Source organism: Mauremys mutica, chromosome 7 (genome assembly GCF_020497125.1).
Source record: "Mauremys mutica isolate MM-2020 ecotype Southern chromosome 7, ASM2049712v1, whole genome shotgun sequence".
NCBI classification, from domain to species: domain Eukaryota; kingdom Metazoa; phylum Chordata; order Testudines; family Geoemydidae; genus Mauremys; species Mauremys mutica.
In genome coordinates this window covers 119,476-142,273 of record NC_059078.1, presented here as the reverse complement: position 1 = coordinate 142,273, position 22,798 = coordinate 119,476, and the positions used below count along the sequence as shown (strand labels likewise).

General features: G+C 44.7%; 1 long non-coding RNA gene across 1 annotated transcript; it reads left to right on the top strand.

Annotated features, from left to right (window-relative positions):
• The first annotated feature begins 297 nt into the window (after nt 1–297).
• Nucleotides 298–14,316, top strand: LOC123373914. Its single transcript, XR_006580936.1, has 3 exons — nt 298–515; nt 2,713–2,789; nt 14,152–14,316. It is a non-coding gene; the product is annotated as an uncharacterized LOC123373914 (long non-coding RNA).
• Nucleotides 14,317–22,798: the final 8,482 nt, after the last annotated feature.

Sequence of the window (22,798 nt, the reverse complement as noted above, 5' to 3'; positions counted from 1 at the left end):
AGACCTGACTCCCCGCTCCTTTGTGTATATTGCCCAGCTCTTTGATTCTTCTACTATCCAGCACGTGCTGTCTGGCTGTCTAACCCCCTGAACGTACTGCCCAGACAGTTGGTTGCCTTCTCCACTGGACATTTCTCTCCCTCTAGTAACTCATGATAGTGGATGGCAGCTCCAGTCCTGCCAAAGAACTCATTCACCAAGGGTGGCTCCTGTTTTCCTTCACATAGCATCAATCTCCAGTGAAGACAACTTTGTTAATTCCTTCTTGTTTACAGCTCTTTCTACAGGCATTGAAAGAGCTGGACCAAAAAGCAGCCAATATCAAGTGATCTGCTAGACCTCCAGTGACTAGCACTCTAGTGCAAAACCTTAACAGTGACCTCACCAATGTTAAGGTAGAGTAACTTCCAAGAGTATGGAACATCTGAAAGTCGCATGTACCCATCTGTTGATGCAAGAGAATCTGAGACTACCATTGACGTTTTGTGCCCGAGGGCAAGTTTGATGAAACAGAGGTATGTGTTGTTTTTTTGGTACTTGTTGGAAGTGGAAGCAGAAGCCTTATGGAATGTGTTATTGATAAAGTTGTAGGCAATATGAAAGCAGCAGGGAATGCAGGAGACTTTCCCCTTAACTTATTTTCATAGTTTTCAGGTTTTGAGTTGATAGGCTGGCATCAGGAACACACCCAAACTGTAATGGAATGCTAAAACTGTATTGTAATGGCTAGCCACGAGGTGATCCCATATGTAATATACCTTGCCTTAGCTATAACAGCCATCCCTGGCAGTGCATAAAATATCTCACAGAGAACACATCTCTAGTACCTTTCCTTATGATGTCAAGTATCAGAGGGGTAGCCGTGTTAGTCTGGGCAGGGGCAGGCTAGAACAGGGCCTTATCCTCCCTGATTGAACTAACCTTGTTATCTCTAGCTTGCTTCTTGCTTGCATATATATACCTGCCCCTGGAAATTTCCACTACTTGCATCCGACGAAGTGGGTGTTCACCCTCGAAAGCTCATGCTCCAAAACGTCTGTTAATCTATAAGGTGCCACAGGATTCTTTGCTGCTTTCCTTATGATGGAAGCTGGCATTGCAAGCTTCCACAGCTCTGTTGCCACTTGCTTCTCAACTGTCAGAGAAGCTCTTGTTTTAGTACTGCTGTGCTTCAGGGCTGGGGAAAGCTCTTCGCACAGTTCCATGATAGTGGTCTCACACATTCAAAAACACTGCTCATCATCCCATAGCTGCATAACGATGCAGTCCCACTAGTCAGTGCTTGTTTCCTGTGCCCAGAAGTGGCGCTCCACTGTGTCAAGGTGATGTGTGACTGTCGCCAGCAACTCCGAATTGCTCCAATCCATGGATTCCAGCAGGGCTGCTTGGTGGTATCACATTATTCCACATGGCAGCTCCTGCTTTGGCTAAATAAATACTGCAGGATAAGGTGTGAGGTGTTTGTAATGCTCACAACTACAGCGTACAGCTGAGCAGGGTCCATGCTTGCCGTACTATGGCATCTGTGCATGTAGCAGGGTGGTCCCCTGCTCCTGCCCTGAAGGGCTTTAAACAGCCCAGGAGAGGGCTGTGGCTGGGGCAAGAAGCCTGGGCTGATTGGGGAAAGTAGGCTGAGCTGTGGCCATGCCCCAATCAGGCCCAGCTGGCCCCTATAAGAGGCTGTGAGCCAGAAGCCCAAACAATCTCCCTCTGTCTGTAGAGGGAGAAGGGCCTGGCTGCAGGGAGCTAGAGACAGGGTACCTGAGTGAAGCAGGGCTGGGGAAAGGCAGAGGAGCTGGGGAGCTCCATCCTGGAAAGCCCCAGGCTGTGGCCTAGCAGAAGGCCAAGGGGTACTGGGGGTTGCAGAGGGCAGCCCAGGGGTAGGCCAAGGCAGCAGGTCTAAACTCTACTTGCCAGTGATGAGTGGCTGATACTGCAGTCTGCCCCAGGGCGTGGGGCTAGACGATGACTGGCAGTAGCCATATACTGAGGCAAGGTGGGGATAGAGGGTGGGGGTTCCCTGGGGAGGGGAGACCCTGAGAGAAAGGGGTTACTGCCAGGGGGCAGCACCCCAGGTAAAAGGGCACCGGGTACTGGGAGGGACACGGGGGTCAGAGGACAGGTGGATCACTGGCCTGCAGAGGGCGCTCCAGAGCTGAATCGAGCTAATTCCCAGAAGTCACCAGCAGGAGGCGCTGCAGGGGTGAGTCCACACATCTACAGTGCGGGTAACCCAGGCTTAGGAAAAAAGGGGTGAAAAAGGCTTGATTTCTTTGCCATTGATTTCAGGAAGGGAGGTAGATAGGTAAGTGCATCATGGGAGGCTTATGCCATGTTCCCATAACCACTTGCACAAACGTTTTGGTCCATAAGGCTTTGCAAGCCCAACCCAAAATTCCACTCGGCTCCATGTACTATGGGATAGCTACCCACAGTGTAGCATTCTGTGCTTCAATGCAAGCCCTGCTAGTGAGGATGCGCTCCACCGACACAATGAGCATAGTGGGGACATGCAAAATCGACTTGCTTAAATCGGAGGCTCAATGTTAACTTACATAAAATCGACAACTTTGTAGTGTAGACATGCCCTTAAGGTGGGGGGGTGGGTTTTTGCTTATGGCTGCATGCTTTTGAATGTGGTTGTGGTATTTTCTCAAACTAATGCTTGGTGCCCTTTCTTTTTTATTAAAAGTTTTCTTTTGTTGTACACAGACTCAGTGCATGCGAGAGGGGAAATATTGACTCTTAAAGCTGCCCAAGGGTGATGCTAAGCTTTCCCAGTTTACTGGGTAAGGGCTCAAGCCAGTTCTGTTTTGTATTGTTAAGAGGAACCCCTAGATACTGAACCCAGCCCTTGTTGCTGTCGACTCTACCTGGTGGAAGAGTTACAAATCCACGAGCGAATACACCAGAACTGAGACATGTATTGGGGATGGTAAATTACCTTGGTTGATAGCTACAACAAGACCTTTCTACAGTGACAAAACCACTGAATTAACCTTTAAAGTCCAACACTTCTTGGCTATGGGAACTGTTGTATTAATTTAGAGGGCATATATGGGCCAAGGGTGCTAACATAATCCAGTCACTGTCCAATATTAAACAATGCTAAAATAGGTTCAGGGTCTGATATACAGAGACCACAGCCTTTTTAGCACCACAGCAAACATAACATACAAAATCTTTGTAACCTTTTATTAACAATGAAGAAAAGAGGGAGAAAAACAGTTAACACAATTTAAATTTAAAGTATAAAGCAAGGCGTTAATATTAACATCCCTTGTTCCCCTTCCCTTTAGCTGCAGAGGGTTTTTAGTAGGAAAAAATCCTTGATTGACAAGTAGATGCCAATAACTCTCCTGTTGGGGAAATGAGACATTCATTGAGATGGGCTGGAACTGTTGTTAAATTCCAATCCTGTTTCACCCCAGGTGGTGTTTGGAATTTAGCTGGAGCTGGTAAAGAAGCTTACAAGAAGTGGAAGATTGGACAAATGACCAGAGAGGAGTATAAAAATATTGCTTAAGCATGCAGGAGTGAAATCAGGAAGGCCAAATCACACTTAGAGTTGCAACTAGCAAGAGATGTTAAGAGTAACAAGAAGGGATTCTTCAGGTATGTTAGCAACAAGAAGAAAGTCAAGGAAAGTGTGGGCCCCTTACTGAATGAGGGAGGCAACCTAGTGACAGAGGATGTGGAAAAAGCTAATGTACTCAATGATTTTTTTGCCTCTGTCTTCACAAACAAGGTCAGCTCCCAGACTGCTGCACTGGGCAGCACAGTATGGGGAGAAGGTGACCAGCCCTCTGTGGAGAAAGAAGTGGTTCGGGACTATTTAAAAAAACTGGACGAGCACAAGTCCATGGGGCTGGATGCGCTGCATCCGAGGGTGCTAAAGGAGTTGGCGGATGTGATTGCAAAGCCATTGGCCATTATCTTTGAAAACTCATGGGGAATGGGGGAGGTCCCGGACGACTGGAAAAAGGCTACTGTAGTGCCCTTCTTTAAAAAAGGGAAGAAGGAGGATCCGGGGAACTACAGGCCAGTCAGCCTCACCTCAGTCCCTGGAAAAATCATGGAGCAGGTCCTCAATGAATCAATTCTGAACCACTTAGAGGAGAGGAAAGTGATCAGGAACAGTCAGCATGGATTCACCAAGGGCAAGTCATGCCTGACTAACCTAATTGCCTTCTATGAGGAGATAACTGGGTCTGTGGATGAGGGGAAAGCAGTGGATGTGTTATTCCTTGACTTTAGCAAAGCTTTTGATACAGTCTCCCACAGTATTCTTGCCAGCAAGTTAAAGAAGTATGGTCTGGATGATTGGACTATAAAGGTGGATAGAAAGCTGGATAGATTGTCGGGCTCAACGGGTAGTGATCAATGGCTCCATGTCTAGTTGGCAGCCAGTTTCAAGTGGAGTGCCCCAAGGGTCGGTCCTGGGGCTGGTTTTGTTCAATATCTTCATTAATGATCTGGAGGATGGCGTGGACTGCACTCTCAGCAAGTTTGCAGATGACACTAAACTTGGAGGAGTGGTAGATACGCTGGAGGGTAGGGATAGGATACAGAGGGACCTAGACAAATTAGAGGACTGGGCCAAAAGAAACCTGATGAGGTTCAACAAGGACAAGTGCAGAGTCCTGCACTTAGGATGGAAGAATCCCATTCACTGTTACAGACTAGGGACCGAATGTCTAGGAAGCAGTTCTGCAGAAAAGGACCTAGGGGTTACAGTGGACGAGAAGCTGGATATGAATCAACAGTGTGCCCTTGTTGCCAAGAAGGCTAATGGCATTTTGGGCAGTATAAGTAGGGGCATTGCCAGCGGATCGAGGAATGTGATCATTCCCTTCTAATCGACATTGGTGAGGCCTCATCTGGAGTAGTGTGTCCAGTTTTGGGCCCCACACTACAAGAAGGATGTGGAAAAATTGGAAAGAGTCCAGTGGAGGGCAACAAAAATGATTAGGGGGCTGGAGCACATGACTTATGAGGAGAGGCTGAGAGAACTGGGATTGTTTAGTCTGCAGAAGAGAAGAATGAGGGGGGATTTGATAGCTGCTTTCAACTACCTGAAAGGAGGATCCAAAGAGGATGGATCTAGACTGTTCTCAGTGGTACCCGATGACAGAACAAGGAGTAATGGTCTCAAGTTGCAGTGGGGGAGGTTTAGGTTGGATATTAGGAAAACCTTTTTCACTCAGAGAGTGGTGAAGCACTGGAATGGGTTACCTAGGGAGGTGGTGGAATCCAGTGATTTCCCTACACCCCCCCCAGGGGGGGTGTACACCCCCCCTGAATTTTCCCAACACCCCCCCAAGTTTTGTGAGCTAGTTACATACCAATTTAGTGACTGTTTGGAAATCTGAATTTAAACTGAAACATTAATACACACTTTAAAAGCTTATACAGTGTATGGTAAAATATGTCAAGTATCAGAGGGGTAGCCGTGTTAATCTGGATCTGTAAAAGCAGCAAAGAATCCTGTGGCACCTTATAGACTAACAGACGTTTTGCAGCATGAGCTTTCGTGGGTGAATACCCACTTCTTCGGATGAAAGTAGTGGAAATTTCCAGGGGCAGGTATATATATGCAAGCAAGAAGCAAGCTAGAGATAACGAGGTTAGTTCAATCAGGGAGGATGAGGCCCTGTTCTACCAGTAGAGGTGTGAAAACCAAGGGAGGAGAAACTGGTTCTGTAGTTGGCAAGCCATTCACAGCCTCATCCTCCTTGATTGAACTAACCTTGTTATCTCTAGCTTGCTTCTTGCTTGCATATATATACCTGCCCCTGGAAATTTCCACTACTTGCATCCGAAGAAGTGGGTATTCACCCACGAAAGCTCATGCTGCAAAACGTCTGTTAGTCTATAAGGTGCCACAGGATTCTTTGCTGATAAAATATGTGTATCTGAAAAAGTATAATATATTTGAAAAGTATGAACATAGACTAGCTTCCTTGCTTCCTTATACAGCTGTTTTTTATGATGTCAGTGCATTCATTTAGTTGATGTTGGCCAACCTAATAATTTCAAATGATGATTTGTAAGCAAAGTCTAAATGAGTTCTCCCTGACAGCTAGTGATGAGCTGGGGGCTAAGGCTTCAGGGCCAGATTATATTTACATTCACACCTAATCTACCTAGGTATCCAGCAAACAGAGCTGTCTTGTCCAAGTGATAGATTTTGGCTGGGGTTGGGTTACAAACCACTTGAATGTCGGGGAAGGGGGGATGAAATGTTGTTCTTATTGTATGAGTAAAGGGCAGTAGAACTGTACTTAGTCTGTGATGATTTTAAGGCATCAAGAGAGAGGGTGGGGACCTGTCCCTCTCCACTGTTTAAAGACAGAGCTGATTAGGCTCTATAGATAGTCTTTTGTTCTGTTAAGTGACCACTGCAGCTGAAATCACTGACAATCTGCTTAGTCCTGTTGTGGGGACAGTGTTCCTGTGGGTACAGTGTTTTTGTGTAAGAGACAGCCCAGACTGCACTAGCAGCAAGGTTCCTGCACTGAGAGCTCAGCTGAAATCACTGAGAGCTGGTGGAACCTCAAGAGACCAACTCGCAGAGGTCACAGTGGTAGGTGACAGCAGAAGGTGACTGTGCAGGGCCATTGGCAACAGAGTGGTAAAGTGAACCATGGCACAACGAACAGCCATGGCCAGAGCAAACTGTGCCTTTTTGTCCCCCACCTGGAAGGTGTACTCACGTGAAAGCACCTCTGAACTCTGAGTCTCCACTGACCAAGGACAACACCGGTGAGTGGAGTGCGGTGGAGGGAAAAGTGAGGGGCATGTTAAATAAACATTTGTTTGTTGGACTATAATTTAGTCACTTTGCTCCAGAATGCTAGATTTGTGACTGGGAATGGAAACTTATATAAATATGTTTCCCAGTAGGCCAAGATTTTTAAAATGCAGTATTTGCCAAGGTTGTTATCTCACATTGTTGCTATCTTGAGAGGTCATTATGTTGGGGAGTTTCTGTACTAAACATTTTTATTATAATTAATTTTTACATAAGAATGGTCATACTGGGTCAGACCCATGGTCCATCTAGCCCAGTACCCTGTCTTACAACAGTGGTCAAGGCCAGGTGCTTCAGAGGGAATGAATAGAACAGGGAATCATCAAGTGATCCATCCCCTGTTGCCCATTCCCAGCCTCTGGCAAACAGGCTAGGGACACTCAGAGCATGGCGTTGCATCCCTCTCATCCTGGCTAATAGCCACAGATGGACCTGTTCTCCAGGAATTTATCTAGTTCTTTTTAAAATCCTGTTATAGTTTTGGTCTTCACAGCATCCCCTGGCAAAGAGTTCCCTGGGTTGACTTTATATTGTGTGAAGAAATACTTCCTTTTGTTTTTTAAAAATCTGCTGCCTATTAATTTCATTGGGTGACTGCTAGTTCTTGTGTTATGTGAAGGATTAAATAAAATTTCCTTATTCACTTTCTTCACACCAGTCAAGATTTTGTAGGCCTCTATCATATCCCCATTAGTCATCTCTTTTCTAAACTGAAAATTCCCAGTCACTTTAATCTCTCCTCCTGTTTCATACCCCTCATCATTTTAGTTGCCCGTCTCTGTACCTTTTCCAATTCCAATATATATATTTTAGGATGTGTGACCAGATCTACACACACTATTCAAGGTGTGCACGTACCATGGATTTATATAGAGGCAATATGATATTTTCTGTCTTATTATCTATCCCTTTCTTAATGATTCCCAACATTGTTTGCTTTTGTGACTGTTGCTGCACATGGAGTGGATGTTTTCAGAGATCTATCCACAATGACTCCAAGATCTCTTCCTTGAGTGTTAACAGCTAATTCAGATGCCATCATTTTGTATGTATAGTTGAGATTGCTTTCCAATGTGCATTACTTTGCATTTATCAGCATTGACTTTAATTTGCCATTTTGTTGCCCAGTCACCCAGTTTTGTGAGATCCCTTTGTAGATCTTCGCAGTCTGCCTGGGACTTAACTATCTTTAATAATTTTGTATCATCTGCAAATTTTGCCACCTCACTGTTTACCCATTTTTCCAGATGAATATGTTGAATAGGACTGGTCCCAGTACTGACCCCTCAAGGATACCACTATTTATCTCTCTCCATTCTGAAAACTGATAATTTATTCCTACCCTTTGTTTCCCATCTTTTAACCAGTTACTGATCCATGAGAGGATCTTCCCTCTTACCCCATGATGGCTTACTTTTCAAAAGTCAATTTAAATTAAATACTTTTTTTTAAATTTTTTTTTTTTAGAAATCTAGATCTGTTATGTGTTTTGGTGTAACTTGCATTTTCCTTATGTTAAATTTGGATTATCCTAACAAAACATTTACTTTATTCACTTTCTTCACATCAGTCAAGATTTTATAGACCTTTAGCATATCCCCCCTTAGTTGTCTCTTTTCTAAGCTGAAAATTCCCAGTCATTTTAATTTCTTCTCCTGTTTCATACCCCTAATCATTTTAGTTGCCCATCTCTGTACTTTTTGCATTTCCAGTATGTCTTTTTTGGGATAGGGTAACCAGATCTGCACACAGTATTCAAGGTGTACATGTGCCATGGATTTATATAGAGGCAATATGATATTTTCTGTCTTATTATCTATCCCTTTCTTAAAAAAGCAAAGGTTTCAGAGGAGCAGCCGTGTTAGTCTGTATTGCAAAAAGAACATAAGCTTTTGTGGGATACATCCGTTGAAGCGGACTGTAGCCCACGAAAGCTTATGCTCAAATAAATTTGTTAGTCTCTAAGGTGCCACAAGTGCTCCTGTTCTTTTTAAAGAAGCAAACAGAATGTTGGGAATCACTGACTGCCGCTGCACACTGAGTGGATGTTTTCAGAGAACTATCCACAATGACTGCAAGATCTTTCTTGAGTGTTAACAGCTAATTCAGACTCCTTCATTTTGTATGTATAGTTGAGATTGTTTTCCAATGTACATTACTTTGCATTTATCAACATTAAATTTCATCTGCCATTTTTGTTGCCCAGTCACCCAGTTTTATGAGATCCCTTTGTAATTCTTCGCAGTCTGCCTGGGACTTACCTATCTTGAATAGTTTTGTATCATCTGCAAATTTTGCCACCTCACTGTTTACCCATTTTTCCAGATCATTTATGAATATGTTGAACAGCACTGGTCCCAGTACCGACCCCTCAGGGATACCACTATTTATCTCTCTCCATTCTGAAAACTGATAATTTATTCCTAACCTTTGTTTCCCATCTTTTAACCAGTTACTGATCCATGAGAGGATCTTCCCTCTTACCCTATGATGGCTTACTTTTCAAAAGTCAATTTAAATTAAATACTTTTTTTTTAAATGTATAGTTTTTTTTAGAAATCTAGACCTGTTATATGTTTTGGTGTAACTTGCATTATTCTTATGTTAAATTTGCATAATCCTAACAAAACATTTACTTTATTCATATCTCTTTTACATATCTCATTGGTCCTGACACCCCCCCTGTAAATTCGAACACCCCCCCTAATTTCAATTCCTGGGGAAACCACTGGTGGAATCTCCTTCCTTAGAGGTTTTTAAGGTCAGACTTGACAAAGCCTTGGCTGGGATGATTTAGTTGGGAATTGGTCCTGCTTTGAGCAGGGGGTTGGACTAGATACCTCCTGAGGTCCAGGGCTGGCTCTACAGTTTTCGCCACCCCAAGCAGCGGCCAAATTGCCACCGGACAGCAGGGGCAGTTTCTGTGCCCTTAGGGCGGCAGGCACGTTTCCACGGCGGCGGCAATTAGGCGGCAGCTTCTATGTTTAGCTGAAGCCGCCGCGGACAGCTAAACATAGAAGCTGCTGGTGAATTGCCGCCACTGCGGAAATGCGCCTGCTGTCCTAAAGGCGCACGGACTGCCCCCGCTGTCCACGGCGGCAATTCAGTGTGCTGCTTTGGGGCGAAAACACAGGGACTGCCGCCCCTTGCAGAATGCCGCCCCAAGCACCAGCTTGGAATGCTGGTGCCTGGAGCCAGCCCTGCTGAGGTCCCTTCCAACCCTGATATTCTATGATTCTATGATTCTAAGGTGGTGATGTCAGGAACGGAGCTGAGGGGCTGAAGCCCCAGCACTCTCTCAGGTCTAAAGCCCCCCAGCTCTACCCAGAGCCCTGACTACCCCCATCTTGCAGTTGCAGCCCCAACCCCCTGTGGCTGAATCATACCCACAAGCGAATGAAGAGGAATCTGCAGCAGGAAATCCTGCAGCAGGAAAATCCACTCCTTGCTCTTTGGGCTATAGATTAACACTGATAACTGCTACTGGATACCGTCCAGCACCATTCCTGATGGGAAGACAACTCAGAACTACTTTTCTGACATTGGCAAAGAATCTATTTCCAAAGTGGTAGACATGAAGAGAGTAGCCAAACTGGATTAAAAAAAAATCAAAGGAACTTACGAACACACACAGACATCACTCAGAGAACTACCGGGTCTATAAACTCATGGCCATATTTGTGTCAAACTGGATGGAGATAAAGGATGGAGAACTCCAGCTGTCATAAAGCAAAAGACTTCAGCACCCAGATCATATGTGATTGACGTAGATAGTGAACTGTTCAGTAGAAACCATCAACATCTTCTGTTTGCTCCTTAGAATGAAATAGCAGCAGAACAAACTCTACAGATGGAAGAATAAGAAGGAGACAACTCAAAGATTCCAAAACGACTGGAGACAGTCATTGAAAATAACAGACAGCTGACCAAGTTGTTATACGTTCAGGTCGTGTAATTTAAACACTGGTATGATTCAGAGACACTTAACAGACTAATAAAAGTAGCAAAGAGCCCTGTGGCACCTTTATAGACCAGGGGTCGGCAACCTTTTGGAAGTGGTGTGCCGAGTCTTCATTTATTCACTCTAATTTAAGGTTTCGTGTGCCAGTAATACATTTTAACATTTTTGAAGATCTCTTTCTATAAGTCTGTAATATATAACTAAACTACTGTTGTATGTAAAGTAAATAAGGTTTTTAAAATGTTTACGAAGCTTCATTTAAAATTAAATTAAAATGCAGAGTCCCCCGGACTGGTGGCCAGGACCCGGGCAGTGTGAGTGCCACTGAAAATCAGCTCGTGTGCCACCTTCGGCACACGTGCCATAGGTTGCCTACCCCTGTTATAGACTAAGAGACATATTGGAGCATGAGTTTCATGGGTGAATTCCCACTGCATGCATCCGACAAAGTGGGTATTCACCCACGAAAGCTCATGCTCCAATACATCTGTTAGTCTATAAGGTGCCACAGGACCCTTTGCTGCTTTTACAGATCCAGACTAACCCGGCTACCCCTCTGATACTCAACAGACTAATAGTACTGAACTTCAAAGTGTAAATTTTGTAATTGATATGAATTTAAAACTTAAAGGGGGAGATGCAATGGAATGCTAAAACTGTAGTATACTGTTAGTCTATTAGGTGTTACATATGTAACATAACTTATCTTAGCTGGTAACAACCATACCAGGCAGTGCATAAAGTATCCCACAGAGAACATAATCTAGTACAGTGATACTCAGGCCTCAGTGGTTCAGGAGTCAAATTAGCGATCAACATTACCCAAAAGAGCTACACTAGTGTGAAGTCATTGTTTCATTTACTCTCTCTCTTTCTCTCATATATATATATATAAATTCTCACAGCAAAATTACTGACCAAGTATTCCACAATTGGTTAATAACAGAATAAAAGCATCCTGAATGGTTAATAACTTATATTGATTAATAATTAAATCACAGTGTTGTAATATCATGTGCTGCAAAGAGCCCCAGGAGACAGATTCAAGAGCCACTTGTGGCTGCTAAGGCTAAGTCTGAGTATCCCTGCTCTAGACCTCTCTCTGTATTCAGTCCATATCTGGTACAGGAGCCTGACCTGATAGTAGCAGCCTTGCAATCTACTGTATACAAGAACTGTATGCCACTAACTGTTACAAATCAAAGTATTTGTGTTTATTAGATTATGCTTCATAATAGTATAAATGTGTAGCCCCATTTGAGTATGCAGCCTTGGGTACTAGGATGGATCCCCAACATGCCAAGCTCTTCACCATAGGCCACCTTGAAGAAGAATTTCTGGACAAATGTACCATGAAACCAATGATATAACTGAGATATGTCAATGCTATTTTCATCCTCTGGACAGATGGCTTAAACTCCTTCATAGATTTCCATCACAACTTCAGCAACCACCACCCGTCCATTAAACCCTCTCTGGAACACTCACACACTAGCATCAACTTCCTGGACATCACAATCAACTTCAACAATGGAACTTCACAGAGAACCCTATACAAGAAACCCACAGCTCACCACATCTACTTTCATAGACCCAGTAACCACCCCAAACACACCAAGAAATCCATTATCTACAGCCAGACACTCAGATACCACAGAATATGCTCCAAGGAGAAAGTCCAGGATATACACCTTAACACACTCAAAACCACCTTCACCACACTATGTCTGACCTATCAGACCTTGTTCTTAAGGGAAACCTGCACAACATTTTCAAAAGATGAGACTGGGAGCTTAACTTGGTAGCTCTGCTAGACACTAAAAATCATGGACTGAACAGAGACACTGGATTTATGGCTTATTACAACAATCTGTAACCCACTAACCCCTCTTTTTGTGCTGTAACTGCAGAGGTGTTAACAAGCTAATATATTTTGAATGGCCCCTTACCTATGCTAAACTATCTGTTCCACCTTGCATTTAGCTGTGATGCTTAGAGTACCTTTCCCAGACCTGAAGAAAAACTCTGTGTAGCTCAAAAGCTTGTCTCTTTCACCAACAGAAGTTGGTCCAACTCACCTACCTTGTCTCTCTAGCCGCATTTAAAGTGCTTTTCAGTAATCTATGGTGACACACATATTATAAAGACCTCCATAGAATGAAACCCTCCCTCTACGGTAATGCTTTGGGCCCTTGCTGATCCTCTGCATTAGTACCTCTTTGCTGATCTGTGACCCTCCCCCCAAAAAACAATCAGGTCTCAGTTCTCCCCATTGGTTCTGCCCTCTAGTCCCCCGAATTGGCCCACCCCCATCTGCCCAACTCCCTGCATCAACTATGCCCCCCCACCTCCAGCCTCACCTCTGGTCCTAGTGAGGTTCTTCAGACCCCTCTCCAAGGCTGGGAGCTAGGTAGGGCTGCAGCAGGGTCCCTCCCCTTCCATGCACGAGGAACAGCTCCATGGGTTCTTCACCTCTTTCCCCAGCCTCAGGCCAGGTGTTACAAGGAGGCAGGTAAGGAGGATGGAGGTGCCAGCCTTGCTCGCAGAGGGGGAGGAGGCATTGGAGCTGTAGAGTTCTGTTTGCTCCCTCCCTCCTTCCTGTGAGGAGGGATGGTTCCTCCACTCCTCCTCCCTCCCATCCTGTGAGAATATGCTAGGGTCCTGGGGGGTGGGAAATACCTTTATGCTTCCTGAGCAGCTGCTTCCCAGAAGGCATTAAGAAACAGCTCATGCCAGGTGGCTGATCAAAGGGAAGGCCCCTGGGGACTGGATCTGGTCCATGGCTGCCATCCTGGGTGCAGCCCCTAAAGCTCCTGTGTTCATCTGGCCCTAGGCGTGAGTGGAACTGTGCCCAAACTCCCTTAAATGCCCTTGTATGGATATGGCCTTTTCCTGTAGCCATATTGTAAGGTCTGAGGCCTTTGTCTGCAGTCATATTAGGAAAGGTGCAGCCATGAGCTAAGAAACAGGAAGTCACATCTTCACATTCCATCTAAATTACATTAAAACAATGTAATATCAGGCGGTTAAGAAGGTGATTCTGTTTTAATAGTACCTGCTATCACCAGATAGAAACAAATCTTAAGATGGTTAAAGAAAACTTTGTTTGATAACATTCTGTCTGGCAAGAAATCACTTATCAACCGTTGTGATTGTAAAATCTATACGTCTATGGTTTTGCCTTTATGGTCCCTACTTCTCTATTGTTTAGCTATATGGTCTCTGGTTATTTGATTGTTTCTGTCTGTTGCATACTAATTTTGCTTGGTGTAAATCAATTAATGTGATGGGGTATGATTGGTTAAATAATTGTTTTATAATGTTAGAATTGGTTAGAAAATTGTTTAGTAATATTTTAATAAAATGATTGGTTAAGGTACACCTAAGCAAGACTCAAGTTTCGCTATATAAACTGGGGTCCAAAAGGAAGTCCTTTGAACCCAACTCCAGGACACAGCCCCAGGATCAGAGCTGCCAGACCTCAACACCCTGCCAACCACACTGAGCAGAAGTTGGAGTCACCCAGATGACCTGATCCTGACTGGCCAACAAGAAAAGTTAATCTGCCTTATTGGGAGTGGTGAGCATTATATGCTTAGGGTGTGTGTTCTGTTTTGGTGACTGTTAATAAATAGAGGTAAAGTAGGATATTATTGTGTAAGGCTCTTTCACTGGTAAAAGACCCTGCAAACCTGCATAGTGAAAGGTTACGCCCTGAGCCCATAGAAGGGTAAAGGTGTGTGCCCTAAAGGTTATGTCCTGAGCCCTAGGAATGGGATAAGGGTGGGTGCCTAAATTAAGAGGGTTACGCCTTGAGCCCAGAACTGCATAAAGGTGGGTGCCCCACCCCTAGAGTGTGCAAGTAACAGAGAATTGTGTGTGGGTAACACCCTAAGAGGCAGTTTACCATGGCCAGCTGTCCAACGTACATATATGGCACCCATTCCCATTGTGTGAGTGCCTCATATTCTTTAATTAGTGTATTTATCATTGCACCACACCTGTGAGGCAGGGCAGTGCTATTATCCCCATTTTATAGATGGGAAATTGAGAGACAGTTTAAGGACAATATTTTCAGAAGCACCCAAGTGCCTTAGGTGTCTAAATTCCATTGACTTTCAATGAGACAAATTCTTACTCAAGAACTTTTGAAAATTTTACTTTAAGCGATTTGCCCAAGGTCAGACAGGAAGTCAGTGGAGGACCTAAGCTAATGTCGTAACCACTGGATCATCCGTCCTCTCATGGTTGTGGTGTGCAGGGCCGGCTCCAGGCACCAGCTGAGCAAGCTGGTGCTTGGGGCGGCATATTCTATGGGGCGGCATTCTGCCCAAACCTAGGGCAGCACGGCCGGGTTTTTTTGTTTTTTTTTTGGTTTGCCGCTCTGGCCGCCCTGTAGGGGGCAGCAGTGCGGAGGAGGGGAGCGCCCTGCAGCAAACTGGGCAGGGCAGCCCCTGTTCTTCCCTCTCTGCCGACTGGAGCGGCGCGGAGCCCTCTCGGCAGGCGGCACAGTGGTCGGGACCGCGGGATAAGCTCCCCACTGAAGCCCTGGCCGCCCCCCTTCTCTCTCTCCCCCGCTCCCCCCCCTTCCTCCCCGCTAGACTGGGTGTGCACTCCGCTGCACGTCTGCAGCACAGGGAGTCCCCCTGCACCCTGGCTCCGGCTGCCCGGCAGGGGGTTTTTTGTTGTTTTTTCCCCCCAGCTTTGCCGTTCCGGCCGTGCCGTTTTTTTTTTTCCTGTTTTGCCGCTCCGGCAGCGCTGCAGGTCCCTCCTTCCCGCTGCTCCCGCCGCGCTGCAGGTTTTTTTGTTTGTTTGGTTTTTTCCCCCTCCTGCTTTGATGCTCCACGCCACACCGCCCCCCCCCTTTTTTTTTTGCTTGGGGCGGCAAAAAAGCCAGAGCCGGCCCTGGTGGTGTGAGTGGGCCTTAAGGGGAATCTGAAGGGAGACAGTGCAGCAGGAGCATTAATTGATTTGAGGCGGAAGCTCCACATGTAAGGGGTGACATTGGAGAGAGGCCTAAAGTACTAGGAGGGAGAAGCAAACAATTTGGTATGATAGGAATCCCAGCCTTCCAGAGACCACACAACCTCCCTCAGCTCCTGGTATAGTAACCCCCCAAATTAGGTAAGGAAATTAATCAGTTCCTTCATTATAGCCATCTGGGAACACATTTTCCTAATTTAATTTAACTTAAAGCAAAACATTACAATAAACAAGAAGAAGCCATCAGACAACAAATATTATATAGCTTGATATAGAATCCTTTCCAGCACTTGGGTTTTGTAGAAAAGAGATAAAATTTGATGCCCCTGCACAGAGCAATGCTGTGTACCTATTGGAAGCTTGTATAGTACTAGAGCCAAATGCTAACAAGCAGGCTCTCTTTGTGTTCTGTTCATACAGGTCTTAGTCACATGGAAATTATGACCTTGGACCGCAAGATACTACATAAATGGCTACATAACCTGAAAGAACGTCTAAAGAAAATCCATTTTCTCCTTTATGCAGACTAGTTTTAAGGCTGATTATTTTCAAGCTGTTGCCTTGGAGATCAAATGCTGCAAGTTTGGAAAGGAGGCACAAGCTAAATTGATAATTAGAGCTCATGAGGTGAGGTCAATTTTCTCTCTAGGAAGCATGTTGGAAATCAGCCCATGAATACTAATAAAGTATAACCTCAAACTTTTACTGCCTGCAATGCCTACGTGTCCAGGTCTATTGTCACACTGTGATACAGGGCCATTAAGCAAGTTCCTTGAAACAGATCCTGAATTTGTTGTATATTAGGAGTTAGGGTTTCATATCACAGAATTTTCTATTCTTTGCCATGTTAGATAGCAAATGCAATGCTAATTGTGCAGTGAAATAATGAATGAGAAATACATTTAAAAATATTTATTTTACTATGAAATGTGAGGGTTTATGTCCTTTAAAATGTTTATAATCTGTATAACTGTGGATGTTCTCATCCATATAAATGTGCAAACTCTTTTTATTCTGTTAAGGTCTTGACCTCCATGAGCTTATTGCAGTGAGTTCTACAGGCTAATTATGCATCAGTTAAACAAGAAAATGCAGTTGCATACACTATAAGATCATACATCTACAGAATGGGGGGCTGTATCCTGGAAAGAAGTGACTCTGAAAAGTATTTAGTGGTAATGGTAGACTGACCACAGGCTCCCAGTGCAATACTGCACCTAAGAGAGCAAATGCAATACTTGATGTATAAACAAGGGAGTAGAAGTGGAGAAGTGACTGTATATGGCTTTTGTGAAACAGCTATTGGAACAGGATTCTAGCGTTTACATTTTTTAAAGGATGTTGAAAAATTGAAGAGGGTGAAAAGAGTAGCCACAAAAACTATTTGAAGGCTGGAGAAAATGCCTTACTGTGAGAGACTTAAAGATCTCAATCAATCTAGTTTCTCAAGAAGAAGATTGAGATGTCATCTGGTTAGCTTGTATGAGTATCATCACAGGAAGAAAATACCAGGTACTGAAAGGCTCTTGAATATAGCAAATAATAATCACTGCCTGGAAGTTAAGGCCAGACAAATTCAAATTAGAAATAATGCACATATTTAATAGTGAAGATGAATAACCATTGGAAAAAAAACTACCTAGGGAAGTGGTAAATTCTTCCTCTTTTTATGTCTTCAAAGCAAGTTGGGATGTCTTTGAGGACGATATGCTTTTGCTACACACAAGGTACTGTGCACAGTACTGGAGTAACTGAGTGAAATTCTGTGACCTGTATTATGCAGGTCAGACTAGATCAGTGGTTCTCAAACTAGGGCCACCGCTTGTTCAGGGAAAGCCCCTGGCAGGCCAGGTCGGTTTGTTTACCCCATACACACTGTTGTAATATTTTTTGTACAAGGCATGTTTTGTAAGGTATCATTTGAAAACACAATTTGTTCAGCAAAGTTATGAGATTTCCCTGTCCACCTCTACCCCGATATAACGCTGTCCTTGGGAGCCAAAAAATCTTACTGCGTTATAGGTGAAACTGCGTTATAGCAAATTTGCTTTGATCCGCAGAATGTGCAGGCCTCCCCCCGCCCCAGAGCGCTGCTTTAGTGCATTATATCCAAATTCATGTTATATCGGGTCGCGTTATATCAGGGTAGAGGTGTATTGTGTTATTAATACATGTTCCAACCCCACAGCCCAGACCAAACAGAAGTCGGCAAACAAGTCTGTCCTAGACAAAGGAATGCGTGCTCTGCTTAATTTGCATTTAAGCAGTAAACAGAATAATCAAGCAGGAAAGGAAACAAGGAAAGCTCAAACAGGTGAGAACATGCCAACAGGAAACATCCTTCCACATAGACTGTCTCCTACTTCCCAGATGGAAATAGTTTCAAGAGGGGGATTTAAACTATAAAAAGGAGGGAAAAACGCCACAAGGCACCCCTCTCTTTCCCTGCCCATTACATTCACTGCACCTGAAGCATTCACTGGCCTCTGGAGGAGGGGGTCCTGACCTGCAGGGGTGGTGAGTAAAACTGCTGACAGGATGTGAAAGAAAGTGGAAAGAAACTCTGCTTGAATCTGATATAGTTTGTTAACTTACATAGCAGTAAACTTCTTAACTTTAATTTCTTTTATTCATTTCTGACTTTTATGCCTCATTATTTGTACTCAAAATCTCTCTCTCTGTAGTTAATAAACTTGTTTGACCTAATCCAGTGTGTTTAAACTGAAGTGTCTGAATAACTACTTGAGATGATAAACTGGCATTTATTCCCTTAAAGGAATAATAGATTTAAAATATTTGTACTGTCTGGGAGAGGGCTGGGACATACAGGACATACATATCTGGGGGGAAATCTGAGACTGGGGGTGTGTTGTAGTCACCCTGCAGTATAACCAAGGCTGGTGAGAGCCAGCGTGCAACTCAAATGTGGCTGTCAGACTGCAGTTACAAATGGACACTCATGCTGGAAGGCTCTTCGTGAGTGGCCCAGGTGGGAGCTATTTCAGCAAGGCATTGTAAGGCACCCAAGATTGTAGGGCAGGGGTGACACAGCCCCCCTCCCCCCACTGTTCTGGACTGTACCCTGGTATGTCACACCTTATCTGTACACATAAAAATGGGCTAGGACCCAACACACACCACGACTGTCTTGCGCAGGGTGTACTGCATGAACAGCAGTCAAAAGGATGCTCTGACAGAGCCTAAATTAATCTACACAAGAATTGGAAGCAAAGTGTTTATCAGTGGAGAGTCCACGGCTGCAAAACTTTTGGCCACCAGTATAGGCTGAGCCCTGAATCTCACCACTTGAGGGTGCAGCTTCAGATACTCCATTTACAAAATCACATTCCAAAAATCTGGCTAGCAATTCCCCCCATTTATTTATCCCCGACATGACTGCACTAATGAAGGAAAAGAGTTTACCCTTTCAGAAAGAACCAAATATATCCCTTACAATTATGGGGCACTACGATACATGTGATGGTAATAAGAAATACACGGCTACCCTGATAAAACACTGTCCTCGGGAGCCAAAAAATCTTACTGTGCTATAGGTGAAACTGCAATATATTGAACTTGCTTTGATCCACCGGAGTGCACAGCCCCGTCTCCCGGGAGTGCTGCTTTACCGCATTATATCCGAATTCCTGTTATATCGGGTCACATTATATCAGGATAGAGGTGTATATTGTTGGCGAACATCTGGAAGGTGCTGAGCACAAAAGTCAAACAAAACAGCAGAATTATAGTAGCCTATCAGAACAGAGAGACTTGCATACTTACATAAGGTTTATCAAGAAATAACTGTACAATGAAAATTGAAATCCCTGTGCTATAGCTAATGGATGGCAGGAACGCAGACTACACAGATTTGCACATTGGAAAGTTGTGAAATAATTAACTATACAGTGACCATGTAAACAGACATCCAGAACAAGAGTGCAGGGAATTAAAAATCACAAAAGGTACAGTTATGGGTCAGTAACTGTAGAGCACCCTTGCACTCTGGCTGAATGAGACATCGTTTCTGTATGACACAGGATACATGTAGTTAGCAAGTTGCAAAGTGACTATAAAATATCAGACTCAAAGACGTTATGAACAAACCAATATCCCTTCTTCTCTGTCTTGAGGCATATTATTAGTTCAGAGATATCATCCTGTTCCTGAAGTGAACAGTGGGGCTCTCTCTCTCTGCATCACAATTCAGATTCACAGCATTTTTTCTTTACACTACACTGAGAGAATCAAATTCTCCTTGCCTTTCTCATTCAGGTAGTCCCAATGAAGTCAGTGGGAATGCTTACATAGTGTGAACAGAATCTCAAAAAGTTACAAAAGCATCCAGAATGGTAACCTTAATCAACAATAAATTATGTGTAAGATTGAATTTAGGAAATGTATAGCTAGATTTCAGTTTGCATTAATTACTAGTGCAGAAAAGGACCTAGGGGTTACAGTGGACAAGAAGCTGGAGATGAGTCAACAGTGTGCCCTTGTAGCCAAGAAGACTAATGGCATTTTGGGCTGTATAAGTAGGGGCATTGCCAGCAGATTGAGGGACGTGATCATTCCCCTCTATTCGACATTGGTGAGGCCTCATCTGGAGTACTGTGTCCAGTTTTGGGCCCCACACTACAAGAAGGATGTGGAAAAATTGGAAAGAGTCCAGCGGAGGGCAACAAAAATGATTAGGGGCTGCAGCATATGACTTATGAGGAGAGGCTGAGGGAACTGGGATTGTTTAGACTGCAGAAGAGAAGAATCAGGAGGGATTTGATAGCTGCTTTCAACTACCTGAAAGGGGGTTCCAAAGAGGATGGATCTAGACTGTTCTCAGTGGTACCAGATGACAAAACAAGGAGTAATGGTCTTAAGTTGCAGTTGGAGACATAGGTGCCGACACCGTGGGTGCTCCAGGGCTGGAACACCCATGGGGAAAAATTGGTGGGTGCTCTGCACCCACCGGCAGCTCCCCGCCCTGCCCCAGCTCACCTCCGCCTCCACTCTGCCTCCTCCCTTGAGTGCACCACCGCATCCTGCTTCTCCCCCTGGCTCCCAGTGCTTGCCCCACAAAACAGCTGTTTCACGGCAGCAAGTGCTGGGAGGGAGGAGGGGAGCGGGATGTGGCACTCAGGGGGAGGCGGGGCCAGGGAGGGGATTCAAGGAGGGGTCCAATAGGGGCATGGAGGGGCCGAGGGAGGGGTGGAGTCGGGGCAGGGCCAGGGCAGGGTGCACGAGCACCTACCGGCGCCGGGAAAACTTGGCGCCTGTGGTGGGGGAGGTTTAGGTTGGATATTAGGAAAAACTTTTTCACTAGGCGGATGGTGAAGCCCCGGAATGGGTTACCTAGGGTGGTGGTAGAATCTCCTTCCTTGGAGGTTTTTAAGGCCCGGCTTGAGAAAGCCCTGGCTGGGATGATTTAGTTGGGAATTGGTCCTTCTTTGAGCAGGGGGTTTGTCATAAACAGATAGTTAAGGGTTAATGTCTCTTTTACCTGTAAAGGGTTAAGAAGCTCAGTAAACCTGGCTGACACCTGACCAGAGGACCAATAAGAGGACAAGATACTTTCAAATCTTGGTGGAGGGAAGTCTTTTGTTTGTGCTCTTTGTTTTGGGGGTTGTTCGCTCTTGGGACTAAGAGGGACCAGACATCAATCCAGGCTCTCATAGAATCATAGAATCTCAGAGTTGGAAGAGACCTCAGGAGGTAATCTAGTCCAACCTCCTGCTCAAAGCAGGACCAAACCCAACTAAATCATCCCAGCCAGGGCTTTCAAATCTTTCTGAATCAGTCTCTCATGTTTCAAACTTGTAAGTAATAGCCAGGCAAGGCGTGTTAGTCTTATTTTTATTTTCTCAACTTGTAAATGTTCCTTTTTTGCTGAGAGGATTTTACCTCTGTTTGCTGTAACTTTGAACCTAAGGCTAGAGGGAGTTCCTCTGGGCTATATGAATCTGATTACCCTGTAAAGTATTTTCCATCCTGATTTTACCGAGATAATTTTTACCTTTCTTTCTTTAATTAAAAGCTTTCTTTTTAAGAACCTGATTGATTTTTTTCCTTGTGTTAAGAGCCAAGGGGATTGGATCTGGACTCCCCAGGAATTGGTGGGGGAAGGAAGGGGGGAATGGTTAAATTCTCCTTGTGTTAAGAGCCAAGGGGATTGGATCTGGACTCCCCAGGAATTGGTGGGGGAAGGAAGGGGGGAATGGTTAAATTCTCCTTGTGTTAAGATCCAAGGGGATTGGATCTGGACTCCCCAGGAATTGGTGGGGGAAGGGAGGGGGGATGGTTAAATTCTCCTTGTGTTAAGATCCAAGGGGATTGTATCTGGACTCCCCAGGAATTGGTGGGGGAAGGGAGGGGGGATGGTTAAATTCTCCTTGTGTTAAGATCCAAGGGGTTGGATCGGTGTTCACCAGGAACTTGGTGAAAAAGCCTCTCAAGGCTGCCCAGGGAGGAGAAGGTTTTGGGGGGACAGAAAGTGATCCAGACGCTGAAATTTCTGGATGGTGGCAGTGTTACCAGATCTAAGCTAGTAATTAAGCTTAGAAGTGTCTATGCTGGTCCCCACATCTGTACCCTAAAGTTCAGAGTGGGGGAGGAACCTTGACATGGTGAGCAGCGGTGAGGGATTTTTTAGGAACCAAAAGCCAGTAGGATTTTTTTCTCTCCTTTCTAGCTGCTTAGAAAGCAGCCTGAAGGCAGAGGTGTTAAGTTTTTTTTAACAAGGGTCTTTGTTAAGAGGAGGCTTCAAGCTGTGAGCAAGCAGCCAGCAAAAGGAATTTACAAGCTGAATTGTTTTCTTTCTTTCTACCTCTCGGGTATAGCTAGTTAGGCTTTGGCTACACTTACACTTCAAAGCGCTGCCGCGGCAGCGCTTTGAAGCGCTAAGTGTAGTCAAAGTGCCAGCGCTGGGAGCAAGCTCTCCCAGCGCTGTCCGTACTCCACCTCCCTGTGGGGAATAACGTACAGCGCTGGGAGCCGCGCTCCCAGCGCTGGGGCTTTGACCACACTGGCGCTTTGCAGCGCCGCAA